This window comes from Moschus berezovskii, chromosome 7, assembly GCF_049115385.1.
Source record: "Moschus berezovskii isolate FMDL1 chromosome 7, NW_MosBer_1.0, whole genome shotgun sequence".
In the NCBI taxonomy this organism is placed as follows: domain Eukaryota; kingdom Metazoa; phylum Chordata; class Mammalia; order Artiodactyla; family Moschidae; genus Moschus; species Moschus berezovskii.
Window position 1 is genome coordinate 67,509,218 of NC_142466.1, and position 19,607 is coordinate 67,528,824.

The following is a 19,607-nucleotide window of genomic DNA, read 5'->3' on the forward strand; positions in this document are numbered from 1 at the left end:
GTTCTTTGCATCAGGTGCACTGCAGCATCAGTCCTTCCACTGAACATTCAGGGTTGATTTCCTTTAGGATTGACTGGTTTGATCTCCTTGAAGTCCAAGGGACTCTCAAGAGTCTTCTCCAACACTACAACTCAAAAGCATCAGTTCTTCAGTGCTCAGCCTGCTTTATGGCCCAACTCTCACATCCATACATGATTAATGGAAAAACCATAGCTTTGACTCTATGGACTTCTGTCAGCAAAGTGATGTCTCTACTTTTTTAATATGGTGTCTGGGTTTGTCATAGCTTTCCTTCCAATTACTGGGTACCAGGCATTGTGCTTTTTATCCAGCCTCTCTTCGATGCTCACTGTGATCTCATCATAGTACACGCTGTGATGAGCATCTTTTCCAGCAGCATTCCCCACCATCTCCATTTTATAGTTGAGGAACCTGAGTCCCTCCTGTGGGGTGCTCTCGTGGTGCCTACCAGTGCTGCTGGAACCTGCAGGCACAAAGCTAACCTGCCCTCCCCGTAAACGGGGCTGGAACTCTCAGCCGACCCATTTCATATCTTCAGGATGAAGGGAAGGCAGGAACACCAGGAAGTGGATTTACCCTGGGTTTTCCTGGACAAAAGCCTTGCACGCACATGCCCCACCTGGACCTGTCTTTGAAGAGGATGCAGTCTTTGCCATATACACTCAGATATACATACATATACATACATACATATACACCCCAGATAACTCTGCCGAGCCCACGAAATCTCACCCCAGGTAACTCTGCCGAAGGTTGGACTTCCGGGTTAACCGACCTCAGCCCCGGGCTGCCCCGCCATGTCCTCCCTGCCGTATGGACTGTGTCTCTCCGTGCCCGGGTCTGCCACAGGACAAAGGGCCGGAGAACCCTGCTCTGCTCCACCCGGCTCTGTCTCTGCTCTGCCCTCACCACTTACTAGCTGGGCTCCAGCCAGGTGTAGAGGAGGTGAGAGTCTTGTCCCATTATCTAGAGGTTGTACCAGAGAGGGAAGAGCCTGGAAACCCAGCTGTCAGGAGCCCCTGCCCCCACCTCCCCACCCGACCCCCCTCCCTTCCTCCACAATCCTGGCCCGCCACCAGCCTGGTGCTTCTCTCTGGAACACACTGGATTCTGGAATCAGGAGTCCCTGAAATAACATGTTTTCTGGAAAAGTACCTTCCTTAAAGGAAACCACTTGTTCCAAGGAGTTGAAAAGGGTCACTGTGTGCTGCCAGTCCCTGCTTCCCTCAGGACATGACACTTGAAAGGACAGACACGGCTACACACACACACACACACACACACACACACTCAGATGCATTCATCCAGCACATTTGTAAGAGTGAAAGTTAGGAGTGGGCTCAATACCAATCAGAGGAGGCTGGTGGGGCAAATCCTAGCAGAGACACAACATCAGACATTAGGCAGGTGTAAAAAGAATGAGGTAAATTTAAACCCATTACCATGAAAGGGCATTTATCTACATCAGTAAGTAAAAAGTAGAGGGAATTAGAGAACTATAAATGTGCCCTGTGGTAAAATTCAATCTCTGTTAAAATACATTTGGATGCAAAGAAGAATGTGTGGATAGCGACATGCCCAGGTGTTAACTAGTGATTGTCTTGGGTTGGGTGGGGCTGTTTATGTGTTTCAGGTTTTCCCTTTTTGTCTATCTGTGTTTCCTGTGATCAGTGGTTTGCTTTTGAATAAGAAAAAGCAAGAAACCAACAAAGGAAAAGAACAAAATTAATTTTTCTAAGTTAAAAAGTGAACCAACTTCAATCTGAGAAGGAGCTGTAAAAACCCAATCAAACAGACATATAATGGTGACAAATTCTCAGGACAGACAGACACACAGACACATTCTGCCTAATTCACACGGTTGATGTAGACAAGGCGGAGGAGTAGGGGGATGGTTGTCAAGTTTCTAGAAAACTCTGGGATCTGGATGTGAGGGTGACTGCAGGAACTTCAGGGACTGAGGGGGGCGTCTAGGTGGGTTTGGAGGGTAGACGAGCATCCTGGGGCTCGGCCGAGCCTTGGCTAGACACCTACCTACCTTCTGCCTCCTGAGATAGCACATGGATCCTGATCCCAGGTCCCCAGCTCAGGCAAGGCTGAGAACTTGCCAAGGCAGCTTCCCACCCCTGCCCCTTCCTGGCTCCTCCCCATCTTGCTGTTTAGGGAGATAAGAGGGCCCACTGCTGGGAGGGGCTGCCCCTGTTGTTCAATTGCTCAGTCAAGTCTGACTCTTTGTGACCCCAAGGACTGTAGCACTCCAGGCTTCCCTGTCCTTCACTATCTCCCAGAGCTTGCTCAAACTCATGTCCATTGAGTCGGTGATGCCATCCAGCCATCTCATCCTCTGTTGCCCCCTTCTCCTCCTGCCCTCAAGCTTTCCCAGCATCAGAATCTTTTCCAAAGAGTTGTCTCTTTGCATCAGGTGGCCAAAGTATTGGAGCTTCAGCTTCAGCATCAGTCCTTCCAATGAATATTCAGGGTTGATTTCCTTTAGGATTGACAGGTTTGATCTCCTTGCTCATATACCTGGAAAAGGGAATTACAGTTGCTAATTAGTTGCCCTTAAAATAAGATTATTCTGGGTTATCCACATGGGCCCAGTGAAATAAAAATGGTCCTTAACTGTGGAAGAGGGAAGTCTGAGAATCAAGTCAGAGTGATGTGATATGAAAAAGACCCCAAGATGGAAGGGGGCCATCATCTAAGGAATGAGGACAGCCTCTAGAAGTTGGAAAGGAAAAGACAAGGGAACAGACTCCCTCCTAGAGTCCCAAGTGTTGCAGGAATGAGAGTGGGGCAAGAGAAGATGGTCACATCCCAGGTCACGTCCGACCAAGTCCCTGGGATGGCTGTCAAATGTGGATTCTTGGCTCCACACAAGAAAGCATTCAAGAGCAAACCATAGTAATGAGAAAGAAGATTTATTGAGGGGAGAAACACCCTCCATAAAACAGAGTGTGGGCCACCTGGGAAGGCAAGAGAGGCACCAGGGTATTGGATTGTCATTTTTTATAGGGGTACGTAATTACATAGGCTGGGCTTCCCAGGTGGCACTAGTGGTAAAGAACACGCTGGCCAAGGCAGGAGACATAAGAGACTCAGGTTTGATCCCTGGGTTGGGAAGATCCCTGGAGAAAGGCATGGCAACCCACTCCAGTATTCTTGCCTAGAGAATCCTGTGGACAGAGGAGCCTGGTGGGCTGCTGTCCATAGGGTCGCACAGAGTCGGACATGATTGAAGCAACTTTGCATGCATGCATGTATTGGAGAAGGAAATGGCAACCCACTCCAGTATTCTTGCCTTGAGAATCCCAGGGACAGAGGAACCTTGTGGGCTGCTGTCTATGGGGTCACACAGAGTTGGACATGACTGAAGTGATTTAGCAGCAGCAGCTGCAGAAGCAACTGAGTATGCAGGCAATTATATAGGCTAATGAGTGGGAGGAGTATTCCAGCTATTCTGGGGAAGGGGTGGGGATTTCCAGGAATTGGGTCAATGCCCACCTTCTGACCTTTTGTAGTCGTCCTTGGAGCCATCATGGTGTCTGGGGTGTGCCGATATATTACAGCGAGCATACTGAGGCTCAAGGTCAAGTCTACCATCTTGGAGCTAGTTGAGGTCATTCTTTTGCCCTGCTGCCTTCCTGCCTCACAAGTATTAGAGCTGAAGAAGGCTGTTGGGCTCCAGGCATAGATGGGATGGACTACTCAGAGAAAAGGATGAGAAGACAGAAATCATAATTCTCAAATGAGTGGGGTGAGAGGAACAACACGGTGACTATCAGGTTGTGCTAGGTATTATGTGATGTGCATCTCCAGGACTCCCACTCCTATCCTGTGGAAACAGCAAAGCATGCAAACAAGTATAATCAACAGAGAAATATATTAATGTAAGTGAGTAATTGAAAGTCACTCAGTTGTGTCTATCTCTTTGCAACCCCATGGATTGTAGCCCACCAGATTCCTCTGTCCAAAGAATTCTCCAGGCAAGAATACTGGAGTGGGTTGCTATTCCCTTCTCTAGGGGATCTTCCCAACCCAGGGATTAAACCTGGTCTCCTGCCTCGCAGGCAGATTTTTTACCACCTGAGCCACAAGGTAAGCCTATATTAATATATACAAAGCCACAAAATGGAACAATAGTCATTACAAAATGTATTGACTTGGAAACTGCCTATTATAAATAGAGAAATAAAAGTAAGTTATAGAAGAGTCTTATAAGAAAAGTGGAGCAAAGAAACAAATATCCTTTCTTCCTAAGGGAAAAAAACCAAAAAACTCCTAAGTTACACATATGTTTGTATGTTTGTATAAACACAGAGGAAAGTCTGGAAGGATATGATTACCACTGGGGATAGGCTTTCAGGGAGCAGGAAACACGGTTTACTTTATAATCTTCTGGGTTGTTTGAACTTGTTTTAAAAAGCCTCTCTTGTTTTTCATTCCATGTAGCATTATTTTTTAAAAAGATAGTACAAAGGTTAAGAATAGCAAACTTTACTCTGATTCTCGCAAAAAGAGCTCTCTGGGCAGAGGAATGGTGTGGCTCCACTCAGCAGGAGCACTCTGGACATGCAGGAACAAAATTGATTTCTTTTTCTATGCGAGCACAGCTGGGGAGCAAGGCAGCATGCGTACTGTGAGGGGAAAAGCGGAGTCACCCTAGCCCTCCTGGCCTTCCACAGACTTGTGATCTGAGGACATTTCTCTACATTGCGTGGCGGTTCCAGACTGAAATATTGAGTTGGCCGAAAAGTCCATTCAGGTTTCCATCCCATGTTACGGAAAACCCTGGGCAGATTTTTTGGCCAACCTTAGACAATTTTCTGGCCCCCATTTTGGTGAACTTTGAAATTTTTCAAAATTCAAACTCCCCTTTTTATAATTCATACTTTTTATGTGAGGAATAATCATTTCTGTGTTTTGCTGCTTGATCCCACACTAAGGTCTTGTTTACATATTGAAGTTGCAGTCCTTCAAAGGGAGGGACACCAGCAGAGACAGTCCTAGGAAAGCAGCCGAGGGGGGCGCATCGAGTCTGGGGTCCTTGCTCTCCATTCGGGCTCCCAACACGAGGACTGGATCAGGTGTGTGCAAGCCCTATCTGTCCAGCATCTGACTCTCTGCAAGGTGTCCTGGATTGCGGCGCTCTTCTGCAGCGCCACTGTCTCCAACAACGTGCACACGGGGACCTAGGGCGATTGTAGTTTACAGATGAGGAAACAAAGACCTCGAGACACTAAAGTGATGAATCCCAAGCCATTCAGCCATTTGGTTGCAGAGTTTGGGACAGAATCAGATCTCCTTAATCTTCTATCTCTTTCAGCCAGTTTTATTTTTAATCTCTTTTATACCTTTGGTTTCCAAGATAAATTTTGCTTGATTAAAAAAAAACAAAAGTTCTGCTGCTTCAAAAAGTTTGAAAGTCAATGATCCAGAATAATGTTGCCAAATTCCCAGCTGACACTAAAACTCAACAGTCAGGAGTGACAAACTGGAATTTTCAGGAATCCTTGAGAATTTCTGAAATCATGAGTTATTATGCACTATTCATAATAATTACCCACTTTTAAATAATGAGTGACCATGATAATAAATAGTGAATAATCTTCTGTGATAGAATGATGCTGAAAGTTTCAGAAGTTTTCAGTAAATAACATGGTTTTATAGTTTCTTAAGATTATGAATCAATATATTATGACAAGATTATTTCAATAACATGGGAAAATGTTCTCTATCTGATACAGACACTGGATATAAAACATTAAGAGAAAGGGAGTGTTAACCCCCAATAAAGGCCAAATAAAATCACTTCAAATTGAAATAGAATACTGAGAATATTTGATATTTAAAAGTTATCATTTGAAAAATGAACTACAGGGTCTTTCCTGGTGGCCCAGTGGGTAAGACTCCAAATTTCCAATGCAGGGTTGGTTACTGGGTTCCATCTCTAGTTGGGGAAGTAAGGATTCCCAGGACACAATTAAAAGATCCTGCATGCCATAACTAAGACCTGGCACAGCCAAATAAATAAACATTTTAAAAATGAAGAAAATAGAATGTAAAAAAAATGAAGAATCAATTGTTCCAACTTCAAAAAAAAGAGAGTTAAAGATAGCCTTGATCATTGCTTTGTGACAAGTATTCCAGATGTAGGAAACTTTCATTTTGCATTGATGTTGGTTGAATTAAGAATGTCCCAAACACCTTCACTTCTATGCTAGTGACCGTAGCTCAGACAGTAAAACATCTGCCTGCAATGCAGAAGACCTGGGTCAGGAAGATTCCCTGGAGAAGGAAATGGCAACCCACTTCAGAATTCTGGCCTGGAGAATTTCATGGACAGAGGAGCCTGACGGGCTACAGTCCATGGAGTTGCGAAGAGTCAGACACAACTGAACGACTAACACTCACTGAGCATGCAAACATCTTCAAGGTGGGTGTCCTATAGGGTACATGTTGCTTCACAGAAGCTCATTTCCTTTTGATTATATTATATATATATATATATATATATCCGTTCCATTCCGTCTCTCAGTCGTGTCCGACTCTATGCGACCCCATGGACTGTAGCCTACCAGGCTTCTCCGTCCATGGGATTCTCCAGGCAAGAATACTGGAATAGGTTACTGTTTCCTTCTCCAGGGGATCTTCCCGACCCAGGGATCGAACCCGGGTCTCCCGCATTGGGGGCAGACGCTTTTAACCTCTGAGCCACCAGAGAAGCCTATTTATATATATATATATAAATATAATGGTTTGCTTGCCCTAGTCTTGATTTTGCCACTGAATTCAATATTGCTTTTGCTGGTGGCTGCTATCTGGGCCTGATTGGAGATCCCCTGTCTGGTTGTCCTTACTTTACTGAAAGTAAAACGCATACTAGCAAATAAATCCAGTCCTTAGTTTTCCAAAAAAAATATCGCTCTTGCCAATTCAGATTTTGGAGCAGTTTCTGATTTCATGTTTGTGTGTTCCATAGCAACAATCACATCTTTTTCTTCTTGCAGCTCATCTGTTAAGTATTTACAAAGAACTGTAGCCTATGGTGAATACTGCAATGTTTGGAAAAGACAGCAGTCGTTACTGGAAAGTTTTCAAATGGCATGAGTGTTCAGAACTGCTAGCAACTTCAGTAGAACCACACAGAATCACTTGTTGAAACTGCCAATATGAGGCAAATGCCAACAAACTGCTTCCAAAGTTTGTTGTTTTTTCTGACACCACTCATAGGATTTGTATAAGTATCCTATGTGTATGAACGTACCAATATTTATTTTATTTATAGAAATGACTTACTGTTAGAAACAGTCCAGGCCACAAACATACACTTATAACTAGTGTGTGCTGGTAAGTTGACTCTCTGCAGGGCAGGGAGGGACGTCCTGATATGTAGCTTTTGCCAGTTTCTGAGGAGGGGAGGTATAAATATTCCCACCAGAATCAATGTTGAGCTATTGATGTGACGTCACTAAGTCAGAAAAAGATGCTCTTAACTGGCTGACACTCTCTTTCCTTGGTGCGCCTGCTCCACAACATCACTGCATCCAAGGTGGCAACAGCTACAGCAAGACAGATGAGATTGTGACCCCTTCTCTCCTTCCTGCTCCTGAACTGTCAACCTTAATTTTCCAATCCATGTTTCAGTGTTTTCTACTCTTGCTTTTGATGTGTTATCAGTGGATTCCTTTGAACTAGTGACAGCTCTATGTTGATCATTAAGTTTTGATTCTCACAGGGGAATAGTTTCCCAGGCTTCTAGATTCCTTAACTTATTTTTATTAGGATTTTCAGGCTCTGGAAACACATCACATGTCTGAGAAATGCTGGGAAGGAATTTCTGCAGAGAAGCACTAAACCGGTAGGTCTGAGTTGAAACAGTCCATTTGCTTGAATGATCATGATTCTCCTGGATATATTTTCATTGGTCCCAATTTTGCCCACTGGTCATTGTCATCCATCTTGTTTTAGGGGATTTTAGGTGTGGAGTCCTATACAATGTGGTAGTGATTTTACAGAGAGGCTGACCACTAGGATTGATTAGTGATCATTTGACCTCTGTCTGGTCTTGCACGTGTGGCACAAGCTAGCTGTCAACACAGCTGGTTGTCTCCAACCTCCATTTTCCCCTTCATTCTTATTATTAGAACAACAACACAGCCTCCCTTGGAGCTAGAAATGGCCAACAGAAATGGGGTGCAATGTCTGGAAAATGTCCTTAAATAGGCAGGGCGTACTAGTCTTTGCTTTTAATCACTCACAGCTAGAACAAATTAAACAGCAGACTAACCCATATGTTCCTATTGAAAGCACAGACCACTGGCAAGAAGCTTAGGAAGGTCAGTAATGGAGAGTGATCCATGAAAGAACTCAGCAGTATTCAATGACTCAGAAGGCGTGGGGGAGGAGAGTTGACCTCCACCTACAAATGATGCACTTTGTAATTTAAGATACTGTAGCCCCACGTACCTACTGCCTGTCTGCCAAGAAGGTTGGTGAATAAGCAGACTTCTCGACAGCTCTGAATTGGTTGCTGCTGCTGCTACTGCTGCTAAGTCGCTTCAGTCATGTCCGACTCTGTGCGACCCCATAGAGGGCAGCCCACCAGGCTCTCCCATCCCTGGGATTTTCCAGGCAAGAACACTGGAGTGGGCTGCCATTTTCAGCCTTCTGATTTCTAATCTTTCTCGGGATCTTTCGGGAATGTCTGTAATCTTCACTTTGTAGCAACCAGACTCCTGGAAGGCTTAGAGTGTACTTTATTGCTCTGCCAGCTGAGGGTGTAAATACTGGTTGAGGGAACAAGGGGATTCAGCCTAGCAACGAGATCATGGGAGGTGAGCACTGGGGATCAGAGAGCCACTTTCACACATCAAAATAAAAAAGGGTTTAGGCTTTTCATGGAGACTGCCCGGGACCAAAATCAGGACCTATGGGTTAAGGCTGCCAATTTAACTCTTACCTAAAGAGAAATCTCCTACCTACGGGCTGGAAGGAGGTAGTGGATGGGGGCACATCTCCAGTGCTGGGAATACTGAAGCAGAGGATGTTGAAGAAAGAATTTATCAACTGAGCAGCAGTTCCCAATTACCAATCTGTACATTGGTACCTGTCCATAAAGTTTTCCAGGTCTCATTTTCCTATTAAGAAAGAAAAGACAATGTGGTAGATTTTTAATTTGCAATTTGAAGTATATTTCATTTATTCTGAGGCTATGTTTTATCTATCTTCCTGTTGTTAACTAGTAGGTAATATTTGTAGGTAATATTTGTTATTGTTGTTGTTTAACATCATAACTCAACAAAAAATAGAAAATCTCAACAAATCCATGTAAGTCGCTTTTAAAAATAAATAAAATTTCTGTGAAATCTGGAAATCTGGTAACCTGCAAGATGGATGAAATGACTCTCAAGCTTTCTCTGACTTGACCTTTCAAGGAGCTGTAGTTCATCCTAGTGGCCACTAGATGCCATTCTTGTGTACTTACAGCAGCTCCTGCTGCTGCTGCTAAGTCGCATCAGTCGTGTCCGACTCTTTGCGACCCCACGGACTGCAGCCCACCAGGCTCCTCCGTCCGTGGGATTCCCCAGGGAAGAGTACTGGAGTGGGTTGCCGTTGTCCACTCCGGTACTTACAGCAGCTGGATAATTTCCGTGCAAATAGAGAATCCAGAAATGGGATCTACTTTCTTTCAGTTCTGTTCAGTCACTCAGTTGTGTCCGACTCTTTTGTGACCCCATGGACTGCAGCACGCCAGGTCTCCCTGTCCATCGCCAACTCCCAGAGTTTACTCAAACTCATATCCATTGAGTCGGTAATGCCATCCAACCATCTCATCCTCTGTTGTCCCCCTCTCCTCCTGCCTTCAATCAATCTTTCCCAGCATCAGGGTCTTTTCAAATGAGTTAGTTCTTCGCATCAGGTGGCCAAAGTATTGCAGTTTCAGCTTCAGCATCAGTCCCTCCAATGAACATTCAGGACTGATTTCCTTTAGGATGGACCTCTTTGCAGTCCAGGGACTCTCAAGAGTCTTCTCCAACACCACAGTTCAAAAGCATCAATTCTTCGGTGATCAGCTTTATTTATGGTCCAACTATCACATCCATACATGACTACTGGACAAACCATAGCTTTGCCTAGCTTTGTTGGCAAAGTAATGTCTATGCTTTTTAATGTGCTGTCTAGATTTTTTCTTTTTTTAATTTTTCTTCCAAGGAGCAAGCATCTTTTAATTTCACGGCTACAGTCACCATCTGCAGTGATTTTTGGAGCCCCCCAAAATAAAGTCTCTCACAGTTTCCACTGTTCCTCCATCTATTTGCCATGAAGTGATAGGAATGGATGCCATGATCTTAGTTTTCTGAATGTTGAGTTTTAATTCAGCTTTTTCACTTTCCTCTTTCACTTTCATTAAGAGGCTCTTTAGTTCTTCACTTTCTGTCATAAGGGTGGTATCATCTGTATATCTGAGGTTATTGATATTTCTCCTGGCAATATTGATTCCAGCTTGTACTTCATCCAGCCCACCATTTCTCATGATGTACTCTGCATATAAGTTAAATAAGCAGGGTGACAATATACAGCCTTGACATACTCCTTTCCTATTTGGAACCAGTCTGTTGTTCTAAGGCCAGTTCTAACTGTTGCTGCCTGACTTGCATACAGATTTCTCACGAGGCAGGTCAGGTGGTCTGGTATTCCCATCTCTTTCAGAATTTTCCACAGTTTGTCGTGATCCACACAGTCAAAGGCTTTGGTATAGTCAATAAAGCAGAAGTAGATGTTTTTCTGGAACTCTCTTGCTTTTATGATGATCCAGCAGAGTTTGGCAATTTGATCTCTGGTTCCTCTGCCTTTTCTAAATCCAGCTTGAACATCTGGAAGTTCATGGTTCATGTACTGTTGAAGCCTGGCTTGGAGAATTTTGAGCATTACTTTACTAGCATGTGAGATGAGTGCAACTGTGCGGTAGTTTAAGCATTCTTTGGCATTGCCTTTCTTTGGGATTGGAATGAAAACTGACCTTTTCCAGTCCTGTGGCTACTGCTGAGTCAGTAAATTAAACTTTACTGGGGCTTTCCTGTTGACTCAAACGGTGAAGAATCTGCCTGCAATGCAGGAGACCCATGTTCGATCCCTGGGTTGCCCCTGGAAAAGAGAATGGCTACCCACCCCAGTATTCTTGCCTGAAGAATTCCATGGATGGAGAAGCCTGGTAGACTACAGTCCATGGGGTCACAAAGAGTCAGACACAACTGAGCAACTTTATTGACAAAGTACTCATTTTTTCCATGTAAAGCAACGTTTTAGTAAACACTAATTTTTATTAGTGTTTGAAAACAAAATTAACTTTCAAAGTTCTAAAAACGGAAATGGTTACTACCTTAAATGCTTTCTCTAAATAAAGGTCTCCAGTATCCTCATAAGTCTAATGTACCTGCAATAAACTGTTCCTCTTGGTCAAGAGCTTTCTGTGAACATCTCAACTGGCTGATGACTTTATTCACATGAGCAGGGACTATGTCCTGCCCATTTTACAGAGCACACAGCATCTAGCACGATGTCACATTAGTGATCATAATCTCCATTTTTTTGGTGGATTACACTTTATGAAGCCCTCATAGTTCATTCCCTCTCAATGGTAGTTCAAGTTGCAGAGAATGACCTTTCCTTTGTCCTTCTTTGTAATAAGTCAAAGTGAATCTAAAACATGTTCTTCACACCGAAAGCTTTCTACCTCATTCATTCAACATTTATTGAGCCCTACTATGTATTAAGTGCTCTACTGTGCCCTGTGTTAGTAATAAACACTCTCATCTTTGGGAGCAATAAAGCACATTCTATGTCTTCCAGGAGTCTGGTTGCTACAAAGTTAAGATTACAGACATTCCTAAAAAGATCCTGTGAAGCTGTCAGATATAAAACCAACATGTTTCAAGACATACAAAGCATACTTTGAAAAGCTGAAGATTATACTTTTCTGCTGAATTTTACTTATTTAGAAGTTACTTTGCTTCTGAATGACAGTTGTATCAACTGGAGAGGGCTTTCCCTTAGCACCTCCTGCTGGTGACAGCATCAGATATCAGATGATAGCTGTTGAACCAGCAGTCCCCTTCTAGAACTCAGTCCTAAGGAAATCATTAAAAATAGGTGTATCAGGGGACTTTCCGGGTGGTCCAGTGGTTAAGACTCTGTGCTGCCAATACAGGGGACGTGGATTCGATCCCTGGTCAGGAGCTAGATCCCATATACCCTGCAGTGCAGCCAAAAAATTTCTTTTAAAAAAAGTGGATCAAGTTTCCTCAACAAAGATTTTCATCTTAGAGTTATTTATAAGAGAAACATTGTTAGCAAAGTAATTATCTACCAATAAATGGCATCCTCAATAATTGTGGTATATTCATGGAAACAGAAAATGGACAATTACTCATATATTTAAACATGTCAACAAAGCATTTGTGGTAACATAGTAGAGATGGTTTTGATATAAAATTAAGTGAATTGTAAGATATAAATGTGTACATACAATATAATCTCAATCATAAAAATATTTGTGTAAGAATGACTGAACAGAAGGAAATTATTTCAAATTTTTTAGAACAGTTAATTATAAGGAGATCAAATTCCTCCTTATACTGCTTTAATTTCATTTAAACTTGCTACAAAGGCCATGTGTCATTTTGTGCTCTGAAAAAAAAAAAATCATTTGGATTGAAAATAGTGAAAAAGAAATAGGATAAGTGGAAAGAACTAACTTTGGCCTGAGGATCAGAGCTAAGGATTTGTGTTACCTCTGAGCTCACCTTTTGAGCAGGGAGCCTTCTTTCTCTGAGCCTCGGGTTTCTTACCTTCAGAATGTGGGTAAGAATTCAGCCTGTCTCCCTCTTGGAGTGAATGTGAAGATATAACTATTATGCCAGCAAAGGGGCTGATTCCAGAGGCAATTCAAAGTCGAATGTGAGATGGGAACCCCCAGGCTCTAGGGAAGATGTCCTGCCTTCCCACGAGTGCAGAGTTAGTGGGAGAAGGTAACTGAAGAGGGACAGGTTTCATGAGCACAGCATCTCCTCTGGGTGCCCTGTTTTGTGCCTCAAGGAAGTGGGCTCAGTCGTCCACTGGGGGTGGGCCCGATCCTGACTCACTCATGCCTTAGAGCTTTGGTAGGTAGATGGGAGAGATCTCAGCACGTCTCTGATCCTGATACTTATTTTATAGTTGTAGTTATTGAAAATTCACAATTCCTCAGGCACTGAGCTTGGTGCCTTTTTTACTAATTTTGTTCATCAGTTCCATCCAACAAATATTTATTGTGGACCTTCTATGTGTCCTACCTGTGCAGTTGGCATTAACTCCATTTTTATGTGGCAGGATTTCCCCTCTCCTTACTGCTTTAGTAGGGCTCATCACACACCAAGTCTCCCTTTTGGCATGTAGCAGCAGCAGCAGACTCACTGCACCAAGCTGGGATAACAGGAGTTCGCCTTTTGCAATGCAAGTTGAAGCACAGAATGAGACAGAGACTTTGTGGCATAATAATATACATGATATACTGAGGGAATATCAGCTACATGGTAGTGAAGCAACTTGCATTCATTTCTGCAGTTAAGGGATGGAGCTGAGGACAGAACCCAGGGCTGTTTGTCTCTACAGCCTGTGCTCTTTATGACAATGTTACTTCACCTCTTTCCAGCCCATCCAGGGTGGGCGCCGTTCTCCACAGCATCTTCCGCTCAAGCTCTGCTGTCTACATACCTCCTAAGTTTGGGCATCCCATTGGAAGGTTCTTTTCCAGGAGGAGCTATAACTTCGATTCCTTCATCCTGTCTCTTGCCAGAGGAGTCTTCCCTGTCCACTCTCACCCCAGGCTAGGTTAGACAGCCCGTCCCAGATTACCGTCCTTCATGACACTCACCATACTTACACTGGCTCCTTCAATGTTCATCTCCTCCCCTTGGCTCTAGCTCCACGGAGGCAGGGTCTTCCTTGCTACATTCACTGCAGTGTTACTTGTCACTCAGGCTGTTTGCTTGATGTGGCGGAGGTGGCAAGGTCACTATATAAGGATGAGTTCCCTGGAGGGCTGGCATCCTGGAAGACCCCAGTCAGAGGACCCATAAAGTCCTCAGCTCTAAGCCCATGGTGCTTGCTTTGGAACAGAGACACATGTGGTGGTATTGGTACCTAGGGAACACTGCAAGAATTAGATTATTTCCATGGGTACTGACATTTTAGAGGAAATTGAATATTGTCAGTTATCTTTAAAGGCAATAGAATATGAAAACCAGTGAAGGCAAGGAGGAGATGTTTAATCTTATGAACAAAATTGCAACCTCCATCCTAGATCATAATGGGATATTCTTAGAATTGCTAATGAATTGCTGCTCTATCATTTTATCTGCTTTAGTTTTTCAATGTGGAAAAGCTCCTGAGATTTGGCCAAAAGGATTGGAATTATAGGTAATGAGCCCTAGGATGGAAGATGACTGTGGAAGAGCAATTGGAGTATGGGTGGAGGGTGCCCAGCACAGGGATTTCAGCCATATGGAATAGCTCTCACCTGATGTTTATGGTCTGGTTCTTAGGGAAGGTGATGACATAGGGGCTTATGGAAATTGTCCTACTTAACTGTTTGGGTAAAAGTTATCTCATGGCAAGGCTTGTTTTGTATGATAATTTTTATTGATTTGTTATTTTTATTTTGTAAATTCAAAGATAAAAGAAATCTAAATTTGCTATCTGGGGAGACTAAAAGGACAGATTTTTTTTCCTTCCATCTTGAAAAGAATGTGTGTTTATTCTTCAAGAATAAAAGTTAGTTTCTAATTCCCTTATTTATATTTTAATGCTATTTTCCATTTTTATTTGCACTACCTATTATGAAAGTCTCAATTTTCACTTACAAAACTACACTGATATTTTTTACCATGGTAAAATATACACAACATAATTTTTATTATTTCAAAGTGTACAGTTCAGTAGCCTTAAGTACGTTCCCATTGTCCTACAAGCATGATTATTATCCACCCCTAGAACTGTTTGCATTTTCCCAAACTGTAACTCTGTACCAATTAACTGCTATGTTCCCATCCCCATACCCCAGTCCCTGGCAACCACCACTCTACTTGCTGTCTCTATGAATTTCAATAATCTAAGTACCTCATATAAGTAGAATCATACACTATTTGTCTTTTTGTGACTGGCTTATTTCACTTAGAATGTCTTCAGGGGTCATCAGTGTTGCAGCATGCGTCAGGATTTTTTTCCTTATTAAGAATAATATTCTGTTGGATGGATAATTTTTATTTTAAAAATTCTACTATGGTAAATTTCAAACATATGTAAAAGCAAAGAGAATGGTATACTGTGCTCCCAGGTACCCATTATCCAGCTTCAATAAGCTTGTTTATTCCATTTATATTTGCAGTCCACATCCTACCTTTGGAAGCTAATTCCAGAAATATCACTTAATCTGCAAACATTCGAGGATGTATATAAAGGATAAGAACTTTTACTAAAAATGTAACCACAACACCATTATCATATCCTGAAACATTGAACAATGATTCCTTAAATCATCAAATATCAAGTCAGTATCCAAATTTCTGTGTAATTGAAAATGTTTCAGTGGATTTTATTTTCTTATATTTGTAACTGGTCATTTTAGACCTCTAAAGATCTGGATGGTAGTAGAGGGGCTTTAGTTCTAAATCAAGATAAGTGGGATTTGAACTAATCAGGCTCCAGGTAAACCTCATGCACAGGTACTTGAAAGAATCTTTTCCTCGCCTGTCTGTTCCAGGATGTTTGCTTTCTTCTAAAAGCAAGGAGAGTAGTGAAACAATTGTATCTTTGCAGTTGAGCACCCTCCCAAAATTTAACCTTTTATTTATTTGTGCTCTCTGATTTGCATTTGGCCTCTTACGCCCTTCCCTTGAACCCACTCCAGCATTCTTGCCTGGAGAATCCCATGGACGGAGGAGCCTTCCGGCTACAGTCCACGGGGTCACAAAAGAGTTGGACACGACTGAGTGACTTCCCTAGGGCAATTTAGTAGTTTCTAGTTTTGAAGCAGGTAAGAGGATGGACTCTGGAATGTACCTGGTTCTGTTAACTGTAACTTGAAACTGAAAAGGCTTATGAATTAAAAAGAAAAAAAGGAGAAATGAATGGCTGCTGTTGGAGGCTCTTTGTAAGACAGGCTCAAGGATAAGGGTAAAATAAAGGGACTAGCTGAGGAACTCCTGTGATAAACGGTTGGCAGTAATAGTCCCTGGAAGAAGGGACAACATAAAAGAGGAGACTTAAGGCAGGGTTTTTAACCACAGTCCAAGGTAAATCTTTCCTTTCTTCTCAGTGTTTTATATTAAATTTGGGCTGCTCAATAAAACATAGGTTGCCGGTAAAATTGCAATTTCAGATAACCAGTGAATACTTTTCAAAGTTTGAGTATGTCCCAAAGATCCTTTTTCGTTAAGCATTTCTGCTGTAGAGATCTTTGCTGCAAGCATTTTCACTGCGATATTTTTGCCACATAACTAATTAACTCTGAAGCAATTCTGCGTGAACGAGGAAATGACGGGTTGGCAGCTTCTGGTTTAACTGGTTGAAATGTGTTAGCATTCCAGTCAGTGACAGCATTGATGGCTTTGTGGAGCTGACAGGGATGATCTGCAGCCATAGTCGGCTTCCTGTTTTGAAACATACTATGATGGCAGGGAAAGAGGCCTGGGACAGCCTTAAAGGCGTAGAGTTGAACCCACATTTCCCATAGAACTTTGGAAGGTCTATCAACAGGTGTGACAATGTGCCAAGAACAAACAACAATGGAGAGGCTTTCATAATGCAATACAAAGCTTGCTTACAAATATGCCTCATTGTATTTGCAAACTGATACCTCTCTTTTAAATTTATTTTTATTGACGTATAGTTGATTTACAATGTTATGTTAGCTTCCAGGGTACAGTGAAGTGATTCAGATACGTGTCTAGATAGATATTCCTAATCTTTTCCACTATGGTTTATTATAGGATATTGAAATTAGTTCTCAGGGCTATACGTAGGACCGTATTGTTCATCTATTGTATATATAATAGTTTGCATCTGGTAATCCCAAATTTCCAATCCAACCCTCCCTTTATTCTTGACAACCACAGATCTGTTTTCTATCTGTGAGTCTGTTTCTGGGAACTGACCCTCTCTTAACAAAAGAAGAAATCTTAGCAAAAAATTAAAAGCATGATGTTGAACAAGAAGAGGAATCAACAAGCAAAACAAAGGGAGACAGGGTGGGGCTGGGGGCTATGAAATACTATGAACGAAAGATTCCGAGGACAAGTGCTTAGGTATGATGCACAAATAAAATCAGTTATTTGAGCATTATTGCCGTGAAATCTACACACATTTTAAATGTATTCAAATATTTTGTAATAAAGTCCTTTTACTTTTGCTATGGATTCCTCATGTTTCATTATGTCCTTTTACATGTTCGTTCCCCTTTTATTTTTCGTTATTTTATCTTTTACCGTCAAACTGCCTTATGGCCAATGAGGGAGGTGGGGGTAACGCTTGCGGCAAAGGTGATTCTAGTGGACATACCAGACGCAGTCCAGGGTATGTTGACATCTTTACACTAAAAAATGTATTCGTTGTTTATCTGAAATTCAAATTGAATTGACCATTCTGTAACTTTGGGCTTCCCTGATAGCTCAGTTGGTAAAGAATCTGCCTACAACGCAGGAGACCCAGGTTGGATTCTTGGGTCGGGAAGACCCACTGGAGAAGGGATAGGCTACCCACTCCAGTACTCTTGAGTTTCCCTTGTGGCTCAGCTGGTAAGGAATCCGTCTGCAGTGTGGGAGACCTGGGTTTGATCCTTGGGCTGGGAAGATCCCCTGGAGAAGGGAAAGACTACCCATTCCAGTATTGTGGCCTGCAGAATTCCATGGACTGTATAGTCCATGGGGTCACAAAGAGTCTGAGACAACTGAGTGACTTTGACTTTCATTCTGTACCTTTATTTGCTAAACCTGGTAACTCACATCAGTGGGTAAGCACTCCACCAGTGAAACAGGGCATTTGATCTTTAGGCCTCTGAAGGTTTTCTTCCTTGGAGGATGGTTGAATTTTTGTTTCTTTATTCAGTCTTCTTGTTCTCCTGTCTACCTAATACTATAGCTTTATATAAAAAACTGATCTAATTTACATTAGTACCAACAGAATATGAGTATTTATTTCCCTCTATCCACATCAATATCTAAAGCTATTATTAGTCTTTTAATTTCTGCTAACCTTCCAAACAAAATGTTGGAGAATTGCTGGTTTAGAGCACTTCTCATTTATTTTGTGATGCCTAGCATCAAGATTTTGGTTAAACATAAGTTTAAGTTTTCTTCTATATTGCGAAAGATTTTACAATGAGAACTGAACTGAACTGAATGACTTACAACACATTAGCTGTTTTAAATTCCAACACTGGATTTCCCAGCAACTTCCACCAAAACTGATATTTTCTGTGAGTACTCAAGGCAACGCTCAAGAATTTCAAATAAGTTTTCACAAAAGCAAATATTTATATTTAAAAAGAAAACATTTGAACTCAGAACTCATTAAGATAAAGTTAAAAAGCTGAAGATGTCTTGTGAGTTAATGCCCCTAATGGCAAAGTCAGGGTCAGATAAGTTGTAGTGACTTAAAACAGCATTCCCGCTGACTTTGTGTAACCATATTTGTAAATGTTGCAATAGGGATTTGAAAAGTCCCCTAGTCTCTCTACATTTCCCCGAAAAGCTATTGAAAGAACAAATTTCTGCTCAGTTGTTTTTTCCTTTGCTTAAAAAAAAAAAAGTGCCAGGAATCCCACCCCACCTTGCTGCTGGGTAACAGTAAATCATTTATTATTCCTGGATCAAACACAGGCATTCATGTCTAGGAAAACATTTTGCAATGAATGGGATCTTGGTCTCTACTAAAAACAAAAAATGGCTAAAAAGAGACTTCAATTTATTTTCAAATTCTATGGCTAAATTCCTATAATTCCTAACTGGTGAAAATATTTGCAAGCTACTAGATTTTTACTTAGAATCAGATTTACTTCTTTGGTGTCTGCCCGGAGGAGCTATTGAGAGCTATTTGTGGCTAGCTTTTAAGAGACCAAATGGACCTCAGATGAAATGAATGTTGACACTAATGTACAATGCACAAGGAAAAGCAGGAGAAAGAATTGAATACATTTTTTTTTAATAAGTATAACCAATTTTCACTTCAGAGTTTTAAAATTAGGCAAATCAAAAAGATTACTTTTCACAATGACCAAATATAACTTTGCATTTTGGTATTAAACTGGGAGTTATATATCTTATCAAAATTATTATCCGATCAACTAATTCAGTCTCACCAAATATAGTTGCTGTCAATCCAGACATACTCAATAGTCTTCTTTTCCTCAAGCCTAATTAGGCCTAAAGCTAATAACTCCCCCTCAGTTCAGTTCAGTTCAGTTCAGTCGCTCAGTCGTGTCCGACTCTTAGCTACCCCATGAACCACAGCACGCCAGGCCTCCCTGTCCATCACCAACTCCCGGAGTT